This window comes from Pantherophis guttatus, chromosome 18, assembly GCF_059756535.1.
Source record: "Pantherophis guttatus breed Tessera chromosome 18, ASM5975653v1, whole genome shotgun sequence".
Taxonomy (NCBI): Eukaryota; Metazoa; Chordata; class Lepidosauria; order Squamata; family Colubridae; genus Pantherophis; species Pantherophis guttatus.
The window spans coordinates 13,186,833-13,196,946 of record NC_142080.1 but is presented as its reverse complement, the minus strand read 5'-3'; the positions used below and the strand labels follow the sequence as shown (position 1 = coordinate 13,196,946).

Genomic DNA, 10,114 nt, shown 5'->3' with positions numbered 1-10,114 from the left:
CAGCCGTGTGCAGCAGCTGCCAAAAAAGCCAACACAGTTCTGGGCTGCGTAAACAGAGGGAGAGAATCAAGAGCCCGTGAAGTCTTAATACCACTGGAGGCGAAAACATATGAAGAACGGTTGCAGGAACTGGGTAATTTAATTTAATTTAATTTAATTTAATTTAATCAATTGAATTTATATGCCGCCCCTCTCCGAAGACTCAGGGCGGCTATGTCTAGCTTGATGAAGAGAAGGACTAGGGGAGACAGGATAGCAGTCTTCCAATATCTCAGGGGCTGCCCCAAAGAAGAAGGGGGCGGGAGAAGAAGCAACGGGTGGAAACTCATCAAGGAGAGAAGCAACCGAGAACTAAGGAGAGATTTCCTGACCGTTAGAACATTCACCCAGTGGGACAACTTGCCTCCAGAAGTTGAATCTGAAGTTGAAACTCCAACCACACTGGAAGCTTTTCAGAAGAGATTGGTCTGAGATGATTGTAGGGTCACCTGCCTGAGCTAGGGGTTGGACTAGAAGACCTCCAAGGTCCCTTCCAACTCTCTTATTCTGAAATAATTGGAGAATTCTACTCAGTTCAAAGTTCAACTGATTAAGACAATAGCTGTGACTCGTGGAAACAGCAGATAGTTATGTTCAGTGAAGGCATTCAAAATACACAAAGACATTATTAATAGGGTATATTTCTCACAGACGCTGGGACCCTGAACATAACACGCTCTCATATTGTTGTTTGACTTATTAGAGTTTATTTCATGTCTAAAGTCTCTTCCAGTAATGAAACTATTTGTGTCCAATCCAGAAAACGTTCAGCAAGTGAATGGCAGCCCAAATCTCTGGAGAAAGCGCAGACACCTTGATGTGCCGTGTAACCCCGTGAGAAAGAAGGAATGGTTAGGTGCAAAACTGACGGTAGGGAGATCTGATGCCATGAAGGTTGTTCAAAGCTGAAGAGGCCAAGAAACTCGAAATTTAAAGAGCTGCCGGTGTTTAAAGCAACTGGAGCAAACTCAGCTCTGAAACCAGAAGCTGCATTGAATCACCAAAATCGCCCCCCCCCCTTCAAAACAAACTTTCTTTCTTTCTTCATCTAAGCGAAAGGATTGTCCATCTCACAAAGGAAGAGATTCTGGATGGTCTGCAAGGAAACTGAAACGCAGGCAACCCTTGACTTGCCATCACAATCTAGGCCAAAATTGAGGTTGCTAAGCGAGACGGTCCTTAAGTGAGTTTTGCCCCATTTTACAACCTTTCTTGCCACCGTTGTTAAGTGAATCCCTAGAGTGGAAACTAGACAGCCACTTATCCGAAATGCTATAGGTTCTCCTGCTTGAACAGGGGGCTGGACTAGAAGCCCTCCAAGATCCCTTCCAGCTCATTCTATTCTATTCTATTCTATTCTATTCTATTCTATTCGATTCGATTCGATTCGATTCGATTCGATTCGATTCTACTCTACTCTACTCTACTCTACTCTACTCTACTCTACTCTACTCTACTCTACTCTACTCTACTCTACTCCAGTTCCAACACTCACTCTTCACAACAGGATGGATCATAGGCTGAAAAAGCTTCCCTTCCTGAAGAAGGACAGCAAGGAGTCAGAGTCACAAATCAGCAACAATGACCTGTGTCAGTGGGACAACCAGGAAGTCCTCTTCTCTGGCTCCCACCCATCCGGTTCTTTAGCCAGAACCATGGAGGCCTTGCCTCTGATTGTGACGTCTTCCCCAGTTCAATTGGAGGTCAGGAAGAAGGTTCAGCCTCCAGCGCTGGTGCTCCCTGATTTGGTGCGCAGGACATCTGCCAGGACTCCTCTGAAGGCTTCTCAGGGGGAGATGAAGCCTGGCCTGAAAGAGCCCCCTCCCTTTCCAAGGAGGCCCAAGAGGGAAAGGCCTCGGGGGAGTAAACGCTCACCAGACACCGTCCTGCCTTCATATCCAGGTATAGGCGCTACAGGGCTGGGCTACCTATGGAACCACCTTGTCCCATCACATCAGCCCATCCCACACTACCAATCAATCTATCTATCAGAACACAGCCAGAAGGGACCTTGAAGGTCTTCTAGTCCAACCTCCTGCTCAAGAAGGAGATGCTACACAATCCCAGACAAATGCCTATCCAGTCTCTTCTTAAAAGCCTCCAGTGATGAAGCACTCACAACTTCTGGTGGCAAGAAGTTCCACTGGTTGATTGTCCTCACTGTTAGGAAGTTTCTCCTTAATTCCAGGCTGCTTCTCTCCATGAGTAGCTTCCATCCGTTGCTTCTCTTCCTGCCTTCTGCTGCTTTGGAAAATAAGTTGACCCCCTCCGCCATATATGGAATTGGAAAAAATTCCAATTCCATATATGGAGTTCAAAGTTCCTCCTCAAGACGGTTGTCTAAGAATATGAAGATCAGGGACTCGAGAGTTATGACACGTTTGACCCTTCCCTCAGGATCAGTCTGGTCTAAGCACATTTTTTTCTCTCTTCGCTTTGAGAAGGCTTGTCCTGTCGAATTGCCCATCAATCTCTGTCTGTCTCTTCTTCTCAGAACTCTCTGACGAGTCCTTTAAAATTTTATGGGAGAGCAAGAAGCCGCTAAAAGGCAGACCCGTCAAGGAAGTCCTCATGAACCTCATGATTTAGCAATGCAGTGCAAGCCATCAAAAATTTAATATTATGTGCCGGCTATCAGGAGGAGTTCAGTCAGTTGGAGAAGGTTAGATGCTGGGACATGACGGTGACTCCTGATGGTTTGTTCGAAGCCGTTTTCTTCCTGGTCCTGTAAGAAATTAAAAGACAAAAGAGGTTGGCTACAAGTGGCAGCGGGTGGGAGAGGGAGGGGAGGGGAGAGGGAGAGGAAGAAGAAAAGGCAGAGAGAGAGAGAAAGCTAGAGAGAGTGGGGAAAGGGAGGGGAGAGGGAGAGGAAGAAGAAAAGGCAGAGAGAGAGAGAAAGCTAGAGAGAGTGGGGAGAGGGAGGGGAGGGGAGAGGGAGGGGGAGAGAGAAAGGGAGAGGGAGGGGAGAGGAAGAGGAGAGAGGGAGGGAGAAAGAGAAAGAGGGAAAGAGAGAGGTAGGTGGAGAGAGAGGGAGAGGGAGGGGGAGAGGGAGGGAGAGAAAGAGAGAGAAAGAGAGGGAGGGTGAGAAATTCTCTAAATGGAGTAATTCATTGAGTAATTGAATTCAGATGATTTCTCTAGCTTGGTGATTTTTTTCTCCCTAACCAGCAGATCTCGTCTGAGCTCTCCATATTTGCTCTTTTGGGAACTTATTCAGCTTGGCTAATGCTCCGTATCTCCACTCTTCTTCCTCAGCTGCTGTATCACCCGGAGGTTGGAGACTTCTTTATGACGCCAGACATTCTCGAGGTTCTCCTGGAATGGATGATTCAGCCGTATCCTCTTATCCAGATCTTTAGCGTGAGAGGACTGGGATATGTTCTTCAGCACCCCTTCGAGGTAAGAGATGGGGGGCAGGAAGGGAGTGGCTTCCAAGGTAGTAGCAGGTGTGGCCTCACTCTCTGGGAAGTCTTCAAGGCTGGGGAGGACAGAAGAAGGAGAAGAAGACAATCATCAGGAACAAGATGGACTCAGCTAGAGTGTTGGGTGCACCCCTGGAAGATCTGAAGGATCAAGTAGATCCTCTTGGAGAAGATCTCAAAGCAGAACAAGAGGAAACAGATGGGAACTGATGAAGGAGAGAAACAACCTGGAACTAAGGAGAAATTTCCTGACTGTGAGAACAATTCATCCTTGGAACGACTTGCCTCCAGAAGTTGTGGCTGCTCCATCACTGGAGCTTTTCAAGAAGAGACCAGGCAGCCATTTGTCCAGCATAGTCTAGGGTCTTCTGCTTGAGCAGGGGGTTGGACTGGAAGACCTCCAAGTTCCTTTTCAACCCTCTTCTTCTATGCTCTGTGGGCTTCTCTTGTGCTTGTCATGATCGCTGCGAGACTCAGAGAACTCCAGTGACCGTGTTTGATTGCTCGTTCCTTTCCCTGCTTCCTCCAGAAGAACATCTCAGGGCCAGTTTTCATGCCGGTCATCAACTGCGCTTGTCACCCAGAGAAGAGTGTAGCGAAGGAAACTCTCCGGACCCTTCATTTCCTCCTTAGGCACCTTGCTGCGGACATCCATGCATTGAGGCGGTCCATCTAATTCCTCTCCTGTTGAAATATTTTCCTGACGAAAGTCAACCAAATCACGACAAACTGGTTTCCCCTCCTCTTTTTTAATTATTTCTGTAAGAAATAAGAAATGAATGAAGGAATCAATAAATACATGAGTGAATGGATGAATAAAGGAACGAATAAACAAAGGAATAGATGGATAAATGAATAAATAAATGAATGGATTAATGAATAGATGAACCAATGGATGGGTAAATGACTGGATGGATAGATGGAAGGATGGAAGGATGGATGGATGAATATCAAAGCTGTTCTGGCGAGGAAGCCCACAGATGCCTCTACTTTCAGTGGTGCATTTTGGGGGGTGGGGGCTTATGCCAAATTTTGCTCCAATTTTTTTTTTTTTTTTAATTTCTATACCGCCCTTCTCCCGAAGGACTCAGGGCGGTGAACAGCCACAAGATAAAACACATAAATACAAAAAATTTAAAATGAATTAAAAACGAATTAAATAATTTCAGCCCCCACCAGTTTGCCCACTGCCTCCCACCAACCAGGGCATGCCTGCTCTTGATGAGGAGACCCCCCGAGGCTGACTCTTCTGCTCAGCCCCTTCCCCCTTCCCTCAGGCCTGGCCCACCTCTAGATTTAAGGAAAGCAGAGCCGCGGGCTGAGGGCTTACTGCAATGGGCATGGTAGACTTGCTGTTTCTTCTCCCGATGGCTTTGGTGCTGGGGTCTTGATCCTGAAGCCTTTTGAGGAGGGGCTTCATGATCTTCAGGTTAGCATAGGGGTCTGCGGCCAGCGCCTTCCATAACTCTCTGGTGCTTCTGTGCAGGTGGAAAAATGGATTGGGGGAAAAATCAGATTCTTTCCCCATTTTCGAAGAGACGGCCAATCCAGATAGATTAAATTCCCCCCACCAACGGAAGAAAGGATTAGAAAACAGATGGCCAAATGAACCGTTTTAATACAAACAGGGTGTGTCTAACTGATGAGGACTTATAAGTCCAAAATAGATCTATCATAGTCTCCTTAGTCTCCCAATGGGCAGCAGAGTGTTTGCTGGCTGCCAGAAAAAAAAAAGCCTAGAAACTAGTGGATTGTGATTTCACTGAATTAGGGTTCCATAAAAATCTTGGTTTATGTAGGAAGAACCTGGCTAAAGAGAAATACACATAAAGCCTATGAAAAGGAAAGGAAAAACAAACAAACAAATACTGTACCTTTACAGGGAGGATACATGGGATGAGGGTGTGGCTAACTGATGAGGACTTATAGGTCCGTGATAGATCTATCATAGTCTCCTTAGTCTCCCAATGGGCAGCAGAGTGTTTGCTGGCTGCCAGGAAAAAAAAGCCCAGCATCAGACGCTTGGCCACTGGTTCAGATTTATGACCGTTGCTGTGTCCCAAAGTCAAGCGATCACAGTTTGCGACCTTCTGACAAGGAAAGTCAGTGGGGAAACCAGATTCACTTAACAACCATGTTTCTAACTTGAGAGCTGCAGTGATTCACTTAACAGATGTGACAAGAAAAGTCCTAAAATATCTTTAAAAGGTCATTCCCATATCCTCTTCCCCCTCCCTCTCCCCTCCTTCCCTCCTTCCCTTCTTCCCTCCATCCCTCCCTCCCTTTCTTCCCTCCTTCCCTCTTTCCCTCCCTCCCTCCCTCCCTTCCTTCCTTCCTTCCTTCCTTCCTTCCTTCCTTCCTTCCTTCCTTCTTTCCTCAACAACTGTTTCTAACTCAACAACTGCAGTGGTTCACTTAACAACCATGGCAAGAAAGTTTGTAAAATGGGGGGAAATCCACTTAACAACTGTCTTGCTTCAGAACAGCAATGTTGGGCTCACTTGTGTCGTAAGTCGAGGACCGCCCATATATTCCTCTGGGTTGGTATCTCCCTGTGAAGGAGCCAGGGTTGCCAACTGATCTGATGGCAGGAAGCTTACGTTGCTCCTGGGCCTTTGCTGCTTCTTCTCTGCAGCAATGAAAGCCTTCCGAAGCACGGAAACCCTGGTCCACTCCCGAAGTTTGCTTTCCAAGGAAGCCCAGGCAGGTAAAACGTTGGCCGTTCCCCTGCCACATCTGCTGAGGAGTTGGCAAGCCACACCGCACCCTCCGTGGCTGAGAGTTCAGTGGGCCGTCCCTCACGGAGGGCCTCTGCGCCACCGGAAGTGCCAGGGACCCCAAAACTGGTCAAGGGGGGGGAGGTTTCCAGGAGCAGCGTGTCTCCAAAATTAACCCAAAGGTGCTTTTCCCAGAATGACCCAGTTGGAAGTTGGAGCAGTGGTGAAATTCAAAAATTTTCCCTACCGGTTCTGTGGGCGTGGCTTGGTGGGCAGTTGACCGGGTGGGCGTGGCTTGGTGGTTATGTGACTGGGTGGGCGTGGCTGCACAACTGACTCACACGCAATGCAAAAGCTGCTTGACTTCACACAAAATGGCCCCTGCAACAAACAGGAACCTCACAGAATCACAGAGAGCTCAAAAAGAAATTATTGCACTTTGCACAAAAATAACACAAAAGCTGCACAACTGACTCACACGCAATGCAAAAGCGGCTGAACTTCACACAAAATGGCCCCTGCAACAAGCAGGAACCTCATAGACAATCAGGCACAGCTGATTTCTCACAGCTGATTGGTAGTAAAAAAATGCTTAAAAAAAAGTTTTTAAAAAGCTCCGATATTGCCTGGTTCAGCTGATTGTCGTACTTTTTAAAGCATTTTTAAACTATCGGTTTGGGCAAAAGGTAGCAATTATTACTATCGGTTCGGGCTCACCTGCCCAAACTGGTAGCATTTCACCCCTGCCTTGGAGGCCTTCTACTCCAAACCACTTCTTTTTTTTTTTATTATTAAAAAGTTTTTTTTAATTTTACACATATTTTCCCTTCCCTCCTCCCCCCTCCTGCCCAACCCTCCCACCCCACCCCCCGACTTCCCAGAGCAAATACAGGCTATAGCATTTAACAAACATATAAAAAAACATAAGCTAACTATCTATAGATTTATCTCCCTTTTACACTTTAACTCCCCTTGTTCGTATCTGAATATAACTATTTAAACCGATTATTGTTTGAAAATAATGAATCCAACTTCATTCTTGTCCGTTCTTCAATAATACGCAAGTCTTCTTTCTTCCAGCATTGCACAATCAGCACCCAATTACAATTAACCATCACATCTCCAACCCTTACATATATTAACCCATTGACAAAATATTTTAACCAATCTTAAATAAACTATATTGTAAAAACCTTATTTCTACTTTTTACCCCATAAACTCATATTAATTCTTCCTGGGAACATGCCTTACTTAATAACTTTGCATAAACTTATTCATCTTATTCTCTACAAATACACTGCTTATAATCAAATAACATCTTCACTATTTGATATCTATAAAAAATATTGTAAAAGACCTTCCCTCAACCCTTGCACCACTTATATTTTCCTTATACCCCACAAGTTTATATTTATTCTTCAACAAAACATTCTTTATAAGCTTATATAAATTTTCAGCAAAGCATTCCGTAAAATTAACTTTAGTGTTAATATACTTCAGGACAAAAGTGAAAGTTTGGTCAGTAGCCCATAACAATTCAAACGTAGGATTACTTAATATAACTTTTCAAAACAAATCATGTCCCTAAATAAAAGTCTAGTCATTCATTTTCACTACTACTATCCTCCCCAGGCAAAAAGATTGTAATTTTTCCATCTCGATTTTTTCCTGACTTTTTTGCGAACCTTCTTCTTCAGTCTTATTCCGCCATCTCATCATGTTGAGAAACTGACCGGGACATGTTCAGAAAGTTCAAACAAGGTATGCCGTATATATCGGGAAATTCCAACATTCCAAAATCAAATTCTGATTATTATTTTTTTACAGAACTTGACTGAGGAAAGACTCGTAAGATTATGCCACCATCTGCTGAAAGAATTTGGAAAGACTTGGCAGAAAGTGGAGAGCGAAAAGAAAGGAAACGGAAAGTGGAGAACGAAAGGAAAGGAAACGGAAAGTGGAGAACGAAAAGAAAGGAAACGGAAAGTGGAGAATGAAAAGAAAGGAAACGGAAAGTGGAGAACGAAAAGAAAGGAAACGGAAAGTGGAGAACGAAAAGAAAGGAAAGCCTTGGGGTAAGGTAGTCCTTGACTTACAACAGTTCATTTAGTGACCATTCAAAGTTACAACGGCACGGAAAAAGTGACTTAGGGCTGTTTTCCACAGCATTTCCCAGGGTCACACAATCCAGATCCAGACACTAGGCCACTGATTCACATTTATGACGGTTGCAGTGTCCCAGGGTGACGTGATCCCCTTTTGCGACCGTCTGACCAGCAAAGCCAATTCACTTAACAACCTTGTTGCTGATTTAACAACTGCAGAGATTCACCTAACAATGGTGGCAAGAATGGTTCGTAAAATGGGACAAAACTCACTTAAAAATGTCTCACTTAGCAACAGAAACTTTGGGCTCAATTGTGGTCGTAAGTTGAGGACCAACCATGTTTCAACGGTCATCAGTGTGAAAAAGGGACGTAAAACACTTTCTTCAGTGCTATTGTAGCTTCGAACGGACACTAAATGACCAGTTATAAGTTGAGAACTACCTGTCCTGATACTTCTATGCCTTTTTGGTCTGCCTTTCTCCACTTTGGGGCATCTACCATAATTAGACGCTATTCTTTTCTAAAGAAAAGAAGAATTAGGGGCGACATGATAGCAGTTTCGCAGTATTTGAGGGGCTACCCCAAAGAAGACGGGGTCCAATTATTCTCCAAAGCACCAGAAGGCAGGAGAAGAAACCACGGAAACTCATCAAGGAGAGAAGCAACCTGGAATTGAGGAGAAACTTCCTAAGAAAGAAGACAATTAACCAGTGGAACAGCCTGCCACCAGAAGTCGTGGGTGCTTCATCAGTGGAGGCTTTTAAGAGGACAAAGTTATCTTAGATTGTGTAAATTCTCCTGCTTGAGCAGGGGTTCGGTTAGAAGACCTCCAAGGTCAGGGGTGAATCTCCTGGTTCGGACCAGATTGCCCGATCTGGTACCGATGGCGGCGGGTGGTTGGGAGAACCGGTAGCAAAAATCCCTGCATCCCCCCCCCACACACACACACCATGCCCAGCTGACCCGCACGATCATCAGAGGCTTTTTTTTTTACTTTTGAAAGCATTTTTTCTACAAACTCTTCCGCCGAAAAAATGCTTCCGCCGATCCCAGCTGAGTTGCCCGATTGGCAGAGAGGCTTTTTTTAAAAAAATGCTTTAAAAGCCTCTGACAATCCCAGCTGTGTTGCCTGATCGGCAGAGGCTTTTCAAAGCATTTTTTTGCATTTGCAGAAAAAATGCTTTGAAAAGTTAAAAAAACAAAGTTGGCCATGCCCACCCAATCACATTACCCCCCCCAAGCCACGCCCAAAGAACCGGTAGTAACAAATTTTACATTTCACCCCTGTCCAAGGTCCCTTCCAGCTCTATTCTATTCTTCTTCTTCTATTCTCAAAACAATTTCCCCTAGGAGACGCACATGAATATATGATTATGGACAATGTCTGTACTGAACAACTCCCTTAATCCATTTAAAAGTCATTAAATCGATCACGGACGCAGGATGACCTGGTTTATGACCGGTCCAACTTACAACCTATGAGGCTGGGCTCATTCAGGGCTGAAAGTTGAAAGGACTGCCAGGAACAGATACGAGGAGGGGACCAGTGCTCGGCCACCTTCTGGCTTAACAAACTAAGTTGAGAAACGTCGCATGCTTTCCAAAGGAGATCAGGGCCCATGGGAAGACGCCTTTGGGATCCAGAGGTTTTCCCGAAGGCTTTTATTCAATGCTCCATCTATGTGGATAATAATGAGCATCTTTTTGGAGGACATTAGATCTCCCCCCACGGAGTGTTCAGCTCTCTGCATCTGCCCTACTCTAGGCGTTCCTATTTCTGTTCGAAGACGAGCAAGAGTGGAGATGTTCCAGATATCATCGATGGTA

General features: G+C 45.2%; 1 long non-coding RNA gene across 1 annotated transcript; it reads right to left on the bottom strand.

Moving 5' to 3' along the window:
- Window positions 1-3,589: 3,589 nt before the first annotated feature.
- On the bottom strand, window positions 3,590-5,699 carry LOC148111612 (uncharacterized). Its single transcript, XR_015730384.1, has 3 exons — window positions 5,336-5,699; window positions 4,792-4,939; window positions 3,590-4,220 (listed from the first exon to the last, which is right to left on the bottom strand). It is a non-coding gene; the product is annotated as an uncharacterized LOC148111612 (long non-coding RNA).
- Between the last annotated feature and the right edge of the window lie 4,415 nt (window positions 5,700-10,114).